We start from the raw sequence: 14,957 nt of genomic DNA, 5'->3' as shown, positions 1-14,957 counted from the left end.
TAAAATGTTCTGTATTTGTCATCTTAGCTATGATTGCAACAGTGAGCATATGAGTAACTAATAAAGGAAAACAATTTCTCTTCATCACTTCCTATCTTACTTAGGAATAGGAATCCAAGATTCTCTTTCCAAAATGGAAGGTATTAAAAACCAGTCTCATGTGAAGTGAAATGTCACCTTTTAGGACTGGGCCACGCCAATCCAACATTTGCTGTTTCATTCATTCACAAAATAAATGTGTACATCTCTTGTGGACAAGCACTGTGCTAGGTGTGTGGAATACTGTGATAAGCCCAAACACAGATAAGTTCCTTCCTTGAGGAACTATTCCTCCAGAGTCTGGCACCTTGCCCTGATGTTGAGTATTTTCCATGTATATATTGGCCATATGTATACTTTCTTCTTTTTTTTTTTTTTGAGATGGTGTCTCGCTCTGTCACCCAGGCTGGAGTGCAGTGGCTGGATCTCGGCTCATTGCAACCTCCACCTCCCAGATTCCAGTGAATCTCCTGCCTCAGCCTCCCAAGTAGCCGGGATTAACAGGCACATGCCACCACGCCCAGCTAATTTTTGTATTTTTAGTAGAGACGGTGTTTCACCATGTTGGCCAAGCTAGTCTTGAACTCCTGACCTCGTGATCCCCCCACCTCGACCTCCCAAAGTTCTGGGATTACAGGCATGAGCCACCGCACCCAGCCATGTATACTTTCTTTAGTAAAGTGTTCAAATCGTTTGCCCTTTAAAAAAATGGATCATTTGGAAGCTTCAATAGGAAGCTATTGAATGATATGAGTCCTTTGTCAGATATGTGTGTTGTAAACATTTCCTCACAGTCTGTGGCTTTCCTTTTCAGTTTCTTTTGAAAAGCAGATGTTTTTAATGTTGACGGATATAATTTATTACTTTTTTTCTTTTATGGCTTGTGCTTTTCTGTCATATTGAAGAATTTTTGCTTATCCCCAGGGTATGGAAATGTTATCCTCTATTTTCTTATTGACTCTTTATAGTTTAGCACTTATGTTTTCTGTGATCCATTTTGAATTAATATATGTGTATGAGATAAGGTAAATGTCAAGCTTCATTTTTTTACCTTAAGATATCTAGTTGTTCCAGCACTATTTGTTGGAAAAAAACGATGATTTTCCCCATTGAATTAGTTTGGCTCCTTTGTTGAAAATCAGTTGACCATATGTGTGTGGATCTAGTTCCACATATGTGTACTCTGTTTCTTTATATATATCTAAATACCTGTCTTACATATACATACCCAATGTCTTAATTTCTCTAGTAATTTTTTTTTTTTTTTTGAGATGGAGTCTTGCTCTGTTGCCCAGGCTGGAGTGCAGTGGCGCGATCTCGGCTCACTGCAAGCTCCGCCTCCCGGGTTCACGCCATTCTCCTGCCTCAGCCTCCTGAGTAGCTGGGACTACAGGCGCCCGCCACCGCGCCCGGCTAATTTTTTCTATTTTTAGTAGAGACGGGGTTTCACCGTGTTAGCCAGGATGGTCTCGATCTCCTGACCTTGTGATCTGCCTGCCTCAGCCTCCCAAAGTGCTGGGATTACAGGCATGAGCCACCGCGCCCGGCCTCTATATAAATTTTTAAATCAACTTGTTAATTTCCAAAAAAACCCCAAAAAACCCACACAACTGAAAACAAGACAAAATAGGAAGTATGCTGGCCAGGTGCGGTGGCTCACGCCTGTGATCCCAACACTTTGGGAGGCCAAGGTAGGCAGATCACGAGGTCAGGAGCTTGAGACCAGCCTGGCCAACATGGTGAGCCCCTGTCTTTATTAAAAATACAGAAAATTAGCAGGGCGTGGTGGCGCATGCCTGTAATCCCAGCTGCTTGGGAGGCTGGGGCAGGAGAATTGCTTGAACCCGGGAGGCAGAGGTTGCAGTGAGCTAAGATCACGCCATTGCACTCCAGCCCGGGCAACAGGGCGAAACTCCATCTCAAAAACCAACCAAACAAACAAACAAACAAAAAATCACAAATGGGTGTTGAATGTTGTCAGATGCCGTTGCTATATTCACTGAGATCATTATGTGATTTTGTCTATTTTATTCTGTTATATTAATGAATTACTATGATTGGGTTTTGAATGTGAAACTAACCTGGCATTCCTGTAATAAAATCCACTTGGTTATGGGATATTACTTTTTTAATATGTTGCTGGGTTCAATTTGCAAAGATTCTGCCAAAATATTTCCTTCTATATTCATGAGTGGTATTGGTGGTCTGTGTTTTCCTTTTCTTGTAATGGTTTTGGTGTTGGAGTAGCTTGCTCTCATCAAATTATTTGATAAGTGCTTCTTTCCTTCTCTGTTATTTTTTATTTTTTTATTTTTTTAGACAGAGTTTTGCTCTTGTCACCCAGCTGGAGTGCAGTGGCACGATCTCGGCTCACTGCAACCTCCTGGGTTCAAGTGATTCTCCTGCCTTAGTCTCCCAAGTAGCTGGGATTACAGGCGGCTGCCACCACACCCAGCTAATTTTTGTATTTTTAGTAGAGATGGGGTTTCACCATGTTGGCCAGGCTGTTCTCGAACTCCTGACCTCAGGTGATCCACCCGTCTCGGCCTCCCAAAGTGCTGGATTACAGGCGTGAACAACCACACCCAACCTCCTTCTCTATTTTCTAAAATAGCTTGTGTAGAATTGATATTATTTCTTTCTTAAGATTTGTTAGAATTCATCAGTGAAGCCACTTGGGCCTAAAGTTTTCTTTATGAGAGGGTTTTATATTAATAATTCAATTTTTAAAATTGATATAGTTTTCTTTAGGTCTTCTGTTTCTTGAGTGAGTTTTGATAATTTGTATTTTTTTCAGAAAATCATCCATTTAAAGGTTGTCAGTTTATTGCATAAAGTTTTTTCATGATATTCTCTTATTACCCTTTTAATGTCTGTAGTGATATTTCCTTTTTCATTCCTGATATTGATAATTTCCATCTTCTTTTTTTTCTTTTCTTGTTCAGTGAGGTTAGAGATTCATCTACTTTGTTGTTCTTTTCAAAGAAACAGTTTTTGGTTTCATTGATTGGCTCTATTGTTTGTGGACTTTCTAGTTCATTGATTTTCACTCTTATTTATTTCCTTTCTTCTACTTGCTTTATATTTAATTTGCTCTTTTCAAGTTTTTTGTCTTTTTGTTTTTTTTGTTTGTTTGTTTTTGAGATGGAGTCTCACTCTGTTCCCTAGGCTGGAGTGCAGTGGGGTGATCTCGGCTCACCACAACCTCTGCCTTCCAGGTTCAAGCGATTTTCCTGCTTCAGCCTCCTGAGTAGCTGGGACTACAGGTCCATGCCACCATGCCTGGCTAATTTTTGTATTTTTAGTAGAGGGGGGGGGTTTCACCATTTTGGCCAGGCTGGTCTCGAACTCCTGACCTTATAATCTGCCTGCCTCGGCCTCCCTAAGTGCTGGGATTACAGGCATGAGCCACCATGCCTGTCCTCTTTTCCAGTTTCTTAAAGTGGAGGCTTAGATAATCGATCTAAGCTTTTTTTTGTTTTGTTTTTTTGAGGTGGAGTCTTGCTCTGTCACCCAGGCTGGAGTGCAGTGGCACCATCTCGGCTCACTGCAAGCTCCACCTTCCCGGTTCAAGCAATTCCCCTTCCTCAGCCTCCTGGGTAGCTGGGATTACAGGCACATGCCACCACACCCGGCTAATTTTTTTGTATTTTTAGTCGAGACAGGGTTTTACTATGTTGGCCAGACTGGTCTCGAACTCCTGACCTTAGGCTTGAGCCAACATGCCCAGCCAAGACTTTTTTTTTCTTTTGGTATTGTAAGCATTTAAAACTTTAAATTTACTTCTCAAATTTTGGTGTGTTGTATTTCCTAAATATTTAGTTCAAAATATTTTGTAATTTCCCTTGGGAGTTTTTCTTTTGCCTGAGTCTTATTTACAGAAGTATTGTTTAAATTCCAAATATTTGGGAATTTCTCAGTTATCTTTCTGTGATTGATTATACTATTTGAATTCCATTATAGTCACATATCATACTTCATATGATTTCAGTTTTTTTTAAATTATTGAGACTTGTTTTGTGGCTCAACTCATGGTCTACCTAGATGATTGTTCCATGTACACTTGAAAATAATATATATTTCGCTCTTGTCAGATAGGAAAATAATATATATTCCGCTCTTGTTAGGTTCTGTTAATGTCTCTTGGATCAAGTTGGTTAATAGTATTATTTAAGTCTTCTAGATTTCTATTCTTTTTCTACTTCCTTATTATAATGTCAATTAGAGAGGAGATTTAATGTCTCCTGATGTGATTGTGCATGTAGTTATTTCTCCTTTCCATAGCTTCATGTATTTTTTTGTTTGGTTGGTTGGTTTTTGAGGTGGAGTCTCCCTTTGTTCCCCAGGCTGGAGTGCATTGGTGTGATCTTGCCTTACTGCAGCCTCCACCTCCCGGGTTCAATCAATTCTTGTGCCTTAGCCTCCTGAGTAGCTGGGATTACAGGCATGTGCCACCATGCCCAGCTAATTTTTGTATTTTTAGTAGAGACAGGATTTCATATGTTGGCCGGGGTGGTCTCAAACTCCTGACCTCCAGTGGTCCACCCACCTCAGCCTCCCAAAGTGTTGGGATTACAGGTGTGAGCCACCGCACCTGGCTGACTCATGTATTTTGAAGCTTTGTTACTAGGTATGTAAAAATTTAGCATTATTATTTCTCCTTGATGAATAGACTCCTTAGCAATTGGAAAATTTTCTCTTTCTCTCTGGTAACATTCCTTGCCCTGAATTCTCTTTTATCTGACACTGATAAAGCCACTCTGGCTTTCTTGTGGTTAATGCTTGCTTGGTATATTTTTTCCATCCTTTAATCTATCTGCATCTTTATTTTTAAAGTGGATTTCTTTGTAGACAACATATAGTTGGGCCTTGCATTTCAGTCCATTCTGACATGTCTGACTTAACTGAATTGTTTAGACCATTCACATTTAATGTAATTGTCAATAGGGTTGAGTTTCATTCTACCATTTTGCTGTCTGTTTTTGGTTAGTCCCATCTGCTCTACTATTTTTCTCTTCGTTTGGCTTCTTTTGGCTTAGTAGAGTATTTTATTTGATCTCTATTAGTTAACTTACTATTTGTACCTCTTTTTCTTTAGTGGTTGATCTAAGGTTTACAGTATGCATCTTTTTTTTTTTTTTTGAGATGGAGTCTTGCTCTGTCGCCCAGGCTGGAGTGCAGCGGCGTGATCTCGGCTCACTGCAAGCTCCGCCTCCCAGGTTCATACCATTCTCCCGCCTCAGCCTCCCGAGTAGCTGGGACTACAGGTGCCTGCCACCACGCCTGGCTAATTTTTTGTATTTTTATAGAGACGGGGGTTTCACACCATGTTAGCCAGGATGGTCTCGATCTCCTGACCTTGTGATCCGCCCACCTAGGCCTCCCAAAGTGCTGGGGTTACAGGCATAAGCCACCGCGCCCAGCCTACAATATGCATCTTTAAGTTATCACAGTCCACTGTCAAATAAACTTATGCCACTCAACATATAATGTGTGATTCTTATTATATGCCTCTATTTCCTCTCCAATCCTGTGCTTATTGTAGTTTTATATTTTACTTCTACATGTATTTATTATAAGCCTACAATACATTAGTATTGTTTTTACCTTAGCCCTTATTTTGAAAACAAGAAGATACTTTTTATATTTTCCCACATATTTAACATTTTCTGCACTCTTCATTCCTGTGTATAGATTGCAGTTTCTATCTGTTGTCAATTTTATTTCTCGTAGGGAAGTTTCTTTCATATTTGTTTTAGGCCAGGCGCAATGCCTTACGTCTGTAATCCCAGCACTTTAGGAGGCCGAGGCAGGTGGATCACTAGAGGTCAGGAGTTTGAGACCACCCTGGTCAACATGCCGAAATCCTGTCTCTACTAAAAATATAAAAATTTGGCTGGGCGAGGTGGCTCACACCTGTAATCCCAGCTACTCGGGAGGCTGAGGCAGGAGAATTGCTTGAACCCAGGAGGGGGAGGTTACAGTGAACCGAGATCACGCCACTGCACTCCAGCCTGGGCAACAGGGCGAGACTCCGTCTCAAAAAGAAAAAATAATTCGTTTTAGTGCACATCTGCTGTCAATGAAACCTCTCTGTTCTTGTTGATCTGAAAAAGTCTATATTTTACCTAAATTCTGAAAGGGATTTTCTGTGAGTATAGAATTCTACATTTACAGGGTTTGCCCCCTACCTAGCACTTTAAAATGTGTCATTCCATTGTTTTCTGGCTTGCATAGTTTCTCATGAGAAATCCGTGAGATAATTCTTATATTTATAAATAATTGCCTTTTGTCCAATGTCTGAAAATTGTTATTTCCTGTATTTTTTCCAGTTTTCTGGTTTCTTTTTTTATGGTGAAATGGGAATTCTGCACCCTGTTACTACCTCATGATGAGAGACAGAAGTTTCCAGAAGTTTTTAATTGTTATGGAGTAAAATCTATTAGTTTTTTTCTTTTATATTTAGAGCCTTTTTGTGTTATAAGAATTAAGAATTCTTTGCCTGTCCTAAGATCATGAGGATACCCTCTATGTTTATTTTAAAAGCTTTACAGTTTTAGTGCGCAGATTTTAGGTCCATGGCCTATCTCAAGTAAATTTTTTTGTATGTGCGTGAGACAGGAATAAAGGTTCAGTTTTAAAAAAGTTATTTCATCATCCTTTATCATCCATCATCTTCCCTCCATTGAATTGCATTGGAACTTCTATCAAAAATTAAGTGGCTACATATATGTGGGCCTATTTCTGACCTCATTATTCTGTTCCTTTCATCACTAATACCACACTGTCTTGATTGCTGTAACTTTATAGTAAGTTTTGAAATCAGGAAGTCTTCCAACTTTGCTCTTCTTTGAGGTTATCTTGCCACAAGGACCCAGGTGGCAGTAATTTTTAAAGGTCCTCAGGTGATCCCAGTGTGAAGCCAAGGTTAAGAAGTACTGTCTTAGGGGTTGAGGAGTCCTAGGCTGGTCCCGCTGGGTTTGTGGTTTTGTGGTTTTGTGTTTTCAACACATTTCCTTCAGGACAGTATGTTTATAGTCTATTTGCTTCTGAACAATTTCATGTGTAAGTAACCACATCCAAAGGCTTTGTGGAGAAATGGCCTTTAAGCCTAAGATTTCTTGGCTCCAAGCTTCTGATCATCGTGCCCTGTCCAGTCCCCTCTCCCATAGGTTCAGTGGCCATTGCATGAGACAATTGGATAGAAAAGAGTTACATGGGGAACACTACCCTTAGTCACCTCTTTGGTGCCTAAGTGCCCAAACTCCTCTGCTTAGACAGTCACTTTCTTGCGTGCCCTTGTATTAGCTTCAACTGAAGTAGAGGAAAAATTGCCTTTATTAACCCTGCCAGGCTTAAAATTATGGGACTCTCTGTTAAGTTGGATTGGAAAAGAACTTCACATTTAGTAAAACTGATCTTCCCCCCACTCACCTCTCAAACCAGGTGTCTCTAAGTTAAGATCTCCTCTCCGCCAGGGGCGGTGGCTCACGCCTGTAATCCCAGCACTTTAGGAGTCCAAGGCGGATGGATCACGAGGTCAGGAGATCGAGACCATCCTGGCTAACACAGTGAAACCCCGTCTCTACTAAAAATACAAAAACTTAGCCGGGCGTGGTGGCGGGCGCCTGTAGTCCCAGCTACTTGGGAGGCTGAGGCAGGAGAATGGAGTGAACACAGGAGGCAGAGCTTGCAGTGAGCCGAGATCACGCCACTGCACTCCAGCCTGGACCACAGAGCGAGACTCTGTCTCAAAAAAAAAAAAAAGAAAACTCCTCTTTTGACAAGTTAGGGTATAAGATAAGCTGCTGAAACAAAGGGACCCCCCACCCTCTAACACAAATATTGTGTTTTTAAAAATTTATTTCTCTGTCAGGTAATGCTCCAGAAGTGAGCAGTCCAGAGCTGGGGAGGTGATTCTGCCATCCCCCACAGGTGAACTCCAGGGTGACTTTGCCATTTGTCATGATTTTCTAGCCACAGGATGGAGAAAGAGGAAGTAGAAGGCCTGCAGTTGCCGTTTTAGGATGTTACGTACTTCGTGTTCACTCATATCCCATTGGTCAGAGCTTGGTCACAGGGCCATGCAAGGTGCAGGGGAGGCTAGGAAAGGTATTTTTGGACCGACTGACCATGTATCTTGCTGAATCTCAGAAAACTTCTATGATTAAAGGGAGTAAAGTCTGAATGGATATGGGAGGAAAATCACTCATCTTCACCATGGCTCTCTTTTGCTAAGAGCCCAATACGGTTTGACTGTGTCCCCACCCAAATCTCATCTTGAATTGTAGCTCCTATAATTCCCACGTGCTGTGGAAGGGACCTGGTGGGAGATAATTGAATCATGGGGGCAGGTCTTTTCCATGCTATTCTTGTGATAGTAAATAAGTCTCATAAGATTTGATGGTTTTATAAAGGGGAGTTTCCCTGCACAAGCTCTCTTCTCTTGTCTGCCACCATGTGAGATATGCCTTTCACCTTCTGCCCTGATTGTGAGGCCTCAGCCATGTGGAACTGTGAGTCCGTTAAATCTCTTTCTCTTGTAAATCACCCAGTCTTGGGTATGTCTTTATCAGCAGTATGAGAACAGACTAATACAGAGCTGTAACAATGAATAAAAAAAATCAACGTTCTGAAATTTCATACCATTCCTTCCAACAGCACAGCATGTAGAGTTGGCCACATTTTACCTACATCTTTTGCCATCACCAAATTACTGACCTGGAATAATTTAATCTTACTGCCTTCTATCCTACCTCTTCTGCTTAGCCAATTAATATTTTAGAGTCTATTCCTCATAGCAAACCACTTCAAAACATAAAATTCTGTCTCAAGTAGGAATGCTTATGGCTGCAAGTAAAGAAAACCTGATCAATAGCTTAAAAAGGGGTTTATTTTTCTCATTACATAAAAAGTCTAGAGTAGGTGGTTTCTGGCATTGGTTCCAATGCTGCAGCCGAGGACTAAGACTCTTTCTTTCATTCTGCTTGACTTTTCTTAACATGTTGGCTTTTTGACTTCTTTGTTATTTTGTGGTTACCAGATGATTGCTATAGTTCCAGCCATCACATCTATTTCTTTCTTTTCTTTTTCTTTCTCTCTCTCTTTTTTTTTTTTTTGAGATAGAGTTTTGCTCTTGTTGCCCAGGCTGGAGTACAAGGGCATGATCTCAGCTTACCACAACTTCCATCTCCTGGGTTCAAATGATTCTCCTGCTTCAGTCCCCCGAGTCACTGGGATTACAGCCATGTGCCACCATGCCTGGCAAATTTTTTGTATTTTTTTTTCTTTTAGTAGAGATGGTGTTTCTCCATGTTGGTCAGGCTGGTCTCAAATTCCCAACCCCTCAGGTGGTTCACCCGCCTTGGCTTCCCAAAGTGCTGGGATTACAGGTGTGAGCCACCGTGCCCAGCCCATCACACCTATTTCAAAGTGTGAATCAGGAGAGAGGGTGGTATCTGCTGGGTCTGCTCCTTACTTACGTAAAGAAAGGAGGTTATTCCACCAAGATCATGCCATTGCATTCCAGCCTGGGCAACAGAGCGAGACTCTGCCTCAAAAAAACTAAACTAAAATAATAAAAATTTAAAAATCAGAAAGGAGGCTATTCCGGAAATGTCTCCCCACAGGTCTCCTTACCTCTTTATTGACCAGAAATGAGCCATGTGCTCATTTCTAAACCAATGGAAAGAAGAAAGGGATTGAATGAACACCAGTCAGAATTCATCTGCTAGGACTAGAATATGAGCAACTTTCCTTTAGAAAAGGGATCTTTGCCTTCTATCTGAACAAGTAAGTTCTATTAGCAAGGAAGAACAGGGAAGAAGGGAGCTAACGTATGGCTAATGAGCGAGAACAAAGACTAACGGCCACACAGACAGGACATTGTGAGTGTGAGTGTGGGCTGTGTGATTGTGTAAGATGCAGGAAGTGTGGAAGGATGTATACTCGATTGTTAGCACGTGCCACATCACTGTGGGAAAAGGGGCATGGACACAGGTGAAGGCAGGAGGGGAAGCAAGCAAAACTGGACAGAAAAAGTGGCCTAAAAGTATGGCGATCACGTTTGTGCATTTATGTCCAATTATGTACTTATGTGAATATCTAAATAAATTTGAAAAATGTTTAAAATAACCCTGATCCCATCCTAAATACAGGTAGTTTTTTGCATTATATCAGCACCCTGGCTGAGCCCCTGCATTCAAGCAAAAAAACTAAATCAATGAATGATGAGTACATGAATAAATGAATAAGTCCATAGCAGCCACAATAGATATCCCATTGTCCACGCATTAAGATCGCGCATGCCACCAGCTAGAGGGACAGCCACTCTGCACTCACGCCCTAGTGTAGTTATCTAGTGAAATTCTAACATCTTGAATCTTCTTTTTGTTTTAAAGTCCCAGCACACGAAAAGTAGAAAAACAGTTAAGGAGGCTGCTGGAGGTAGGGAAATGACAGCAACTAGAGATAACAGCTGACAGGTTGACAGTGAAGGAGAAGACAGAACATACACAAGAACACACACTATCTATAGACAGCAATCTATAGGAAGCAGACGCAAGAACACACAAAGACAACACTGTTAGGCCATTCTGTTTAGGAAGAACTCGTTCCAGGCACCTCCATAACCCGTGGTGGCACTGGTTTTACAGCAAATCACAACAAGGCTATATACACATCAGGCCCCAGTGAACGAGGAATGGGAGAGTATGCGCCACATTCTCTGTTTAAGAAGGCAAGGCGGTGTGTGATAGAACAGAGGATGAGGACTATGCCCAGTTCATCCTTGTGACTTTCAAGATACAACTTTCAGCTCTCAGCTGGATGCCACATCTGGACTCCGCAGCCTTCTCAAGCTCAGCACATTTGAAACTCTTCCTGCCTCATTTCCAATTGAGGTGCCAAGTTGTCATTGGCTACCAAAGCGATAGGCAAATCCATGTGTTGAGATTTTCAAGGGAAATGTCTGAGAAAGTGTTTCTCAGCTCTTCCTTACCCTTCCCTACTCGGAGATAATAAACATGATCAGGGTGCAGAGAGAGAGAATTTGGGATAAGGAAATTGGTGGTGAGAGTTTTGGCGGGAAGGAGTTGACTGTTTCAGGCTTCCAACTCCCCTCTATTTGGAGTAAGAGGCCAGCAAGCTTTTGTCCTGTGAGCCAAATCTGGTCACAGCCTATTTGCACAAATAAAGTTTAATTGGCACACTGCCACGAAAATTTGTTTGAGTATTGTCTCTAGCTGTTTTATTTTTCTTTTCTCTTCCTTTTTTTTTTTTTTTTTTTTTTTTTGAGATAGAGTCTCGCTCTGTCACCCAGGTTGGAGTGCAGTGGCTTCATCTCAACTCACTGAACCTCCACCTCCCAGGCTCAAGTAATTCTCGTGCCTCGGCCTCTGGAGTAGCTGGGATAACAGGCATGTTCCACCATGCTCGGCTAATTTTTGTATTTTTAGTAGAGATGGGGTTTCGCCATGTTAGCCAGGCTGATCCCGAACCCCTGGCCTCAAGTGATTCATGCTCCTCGTCCTCCTAAAGTGCTGGGATTATAGCCGTGAGCCACCGTGCCCGGCCTCTGGCTGTTTTCAAGTATCTGTGGGAAGGTTGTGACAGAGGCTGAAGCCCATAAAGCCTAAAATATTTGCTGCTTGGCTCTTTCCAGAAAAAGTTTGCCATCCCTGAACCTTATGCCTCATGAGGAAGATGACAGGGGTCCCCAGGAGAGTATTAAAATATGTCCCTGCTAGGTGGGCAACAGAGAGGAGGAGTACCTAGACTGTATCTAAGGCGGCCACGGGCTAGGCTCTGACTCTCCCAAGGGAGAGGGAAGGGTGAAGACCTGCTTTGGTGGCACGCCCCATGCTATGACTCTGGGATAGTGTGACGCTGAGTGTTTCCCAAGGACCACACTCAGGATTGAGTGGGAGAGAGAGTAACCACCTGGAGACCTCAGCAGATAGAGGCTGTAGTGGACCAACTCCTGCCCAGGGATTGAAGACATCGCAAGAGACCACCCAGAAGAGGTGCATTCTTTGCAGTCAAAGGAAGTGGGGGAGAAAAGGTTACAGGGCTTGGTGGCTCATGCCTGTAATCCCAGCACTTTGGGAGGCCAAGGCAGGTGGATCACCTGAGGTCAGGAGTTCGAGACCAGCCTGGCCAACATAGTGAAACCTGGTCTCTACCAAAAATACAAAAATTAGCTGGGCATGGTGGCACGTGCCTGTAATCCTGGCTACTTGGGAGGCTGAGGCAGGAGAATCGCTCAAACCCGGGAGGCAGAGGTTGCAGTGAGCCAAGATTGCGCCACTGCACTTCAGCCTGGGCAACAGAGTGAAACTGTGTCTCAAAAAAAAAAAAAAAGAAAAAGAAAAAAGAAATTTCTAAAGAGCTCACTAAAGTGAGAGACAGCCTCCTCTAACCATCTGGTAGCCCTGAGACAGCATGAAGCCAGCCGCCAAGTTGGAGCTGGACTAGACCCTTCCCTCTACCTATCAGGTGCTCCTGCTGCACCTGGTGGGACTGCACCAACAACTGGCAAGTTGGGGGACACATGAGTAAGGGAAGAGGAGGACCAGAAGGCCATGGTACCTTCCCAGCTGCAGGCTTCCAGCCAAACAGTGAGGGAGATTTAACACCGTCATGTTTGGCATTCTGACATTCTTTTCTTTTTGAGAGAGAGATAGGGTCTTACTCTGTTGCCCAGGCTGTAGTGCAGTGGCATGATACTAGCAGCTCACTGCAGCCTCAACCTCCTGGGCTCAAGCGATGTTCCCTCCTCAGCCTTCCAAGTAGCTAGGACTGCAGGCATGCACCACCACAACCAGCTAATGTTTTCTTTCCTTTTCTTTTTTGAGACAGTCTCACTCCGTCACCCATGCTGGAGTGCAGTGGCATGATCTTGGCTCACTGCAACCTCTGCCTCCCAGGTTCAAGTGATTCTCCTTTCTCATCCTCCCAAGTAGCTGGGACTATAGGTGCATGCCACCAAGGCTGGCTAATTTTTGTATTTTTAGTAGAGATGGTGTTTCCCCATATTGGTCAGGCTGGTCTTGAACTCCTGACTTCGTGATCTGCCCGCCTTGGCCTCCCAAAGTGCCGGGATTACAGGCGTGAGCCACCGTGCCTGGCCAATTTTTTCTTTTTTTTTTGTAGAGACAGGGTCTTTCTGTGTTGTCCAGGCTGGTCTTAAACTCCTGGCCTCAATAAATCCTCCAGCCTCAGTCTCCCAATGTGATGGGATTATAGGCATGAACCACCACACCCAACCCATTCTGACATTCTAACTACTAAATTGAAACTGTTGGTGACCTAATATGACTCATCTGTTCCAAGGAATGAGTGGAAAAGGTTTGGGACCTGCCAGAGTTTCCCAGCTCATGAGAAGGACACCTCCACTAAGGAGAGCTTAGGGGGATGAGAGGAACACACTGAACTAAGGTTTGGTTTCTGGCATGACTCATGCTTGTTCACCATGCTGGATCCAATAACTGATACAGAATGAGCATCCCTAATCCCCAAATCCAAAATATGAAATGCTGCAAAATCTACTACTTTCTGAGAACTGCTGCAACATCACAAGTGCAAAATTTCTCATTTGACCTCATGTGAGGGGTGGCAGGCAAACACAGAACTTTGTTTCATGCACAAAACTGTTTAAAATATTGTATAAAATTTCCTTCAGGTTATGTGCATAGGGTGTATATGAAACATAAATGACCAGGTGTGGTGGCTCACACCTATAATCCCAGCACTTTAGGAGGCCGAAGTGGGTGGGTCACCTGAGGTCAGGAGTTTGAGAACAGCCTGGCCAACATGGCAAAACCCCGTCTCTACCAAAAATACAAAAATTAGCCAGGCATGGTGGCACGTGTCTGTAATCCCAGCTACTTGAGAAACTGAGGTACAAGAATCACTTGAACCCAGTAGATGGAGGTTGTAGTGAGCCGAGATTGCACCACTGCACTCCAGACTGGGCAACAGAGTGAGACTCTGTCTCAAAAAAACAAACAAACAAACAAATAAACAAAAAACCATAAATGAATTTTGTGTGTAGACTTGAGTTTCAACCCCAAGGTATATATGAGCAAATATTCCAAAAAGTGAAAAACATCTGAAATCTGAAACATTTCTGGTCACAAGTATTTCACATAAGAGATATTCAACCTGTATTATTAAGCACATGCTGGACATCATGCTAAGCCCTTTACATGCATTACACATGAAACCTCCCAGCCAGCCTCTACTATTAAGCCAATTTCACAGAAGAGGAACCGAAGCAAAGGAAAGATAGGCTATGGTCTAGAGGAAGCTTGTCCAACACAGCCTGTAGGCTGCCTGTGGCCCAGGACAGCTTTGAATGCAGCCCAACACAAATTTGCAAACTTTCTTAAAACATTATGAGTTTTCTTTGTGTGTGTTTTGTTGTTGTTGTTGTTTTAGCTCATTAGCTATTGTTAGTGTTAGTGTATTTTATGTGTGACCCAGGACAATTCCTCTTCTAATGTAGCCCAGGGGAACCAAAAGATTGGACAACCCTGGTCTAGAGCCTCATTATTAAGTGGTGGAGATGAGATTCGAACGCAGGCAACCCAGGACCAGCCTGAGTTCTCAATTGCTATGTCATGCTGGCTGGAAGCACAGCCACCCAAGACTTGGTTCTCTAAAGGTTTTTTATCGGCTGAGAGGTCTTGACTTCCCCTAGAATCCCAGGGTTGCTGACTTTGCTTCTCCCATCAGAGCCTGCCACAGACTCCTTATCGTATCTGAGTTGGCCAGAGACCCTTGAGACCCCATTGAATCAGCTGGGTCACAAGCGCTAAGTTGCTTGCAGTGCAGCCTGGACCAGCTCTGGAACTTCTCATGGTCAAAGCTAAGAGTCAATTGAGTCACCCACTGAGTCAGGTGGCATACTGAAATGT

Source organism: Macaca fascicularis, chromosome 3 (assembly GCF_037993035.2).
Source record: "Macaca fascicularis isolate 582-1 chromosome 3, T2T-MFA8v1.1".
Classification (NCBI taxonomy): Eukaryota; Metazoa; Chordata; class Mammalia; order Primates; family Cercopithecidae; genus Macaca; species Macaca fascicularis.
This window is presented reverse-complemented; position numbering follows the sequence as displayed.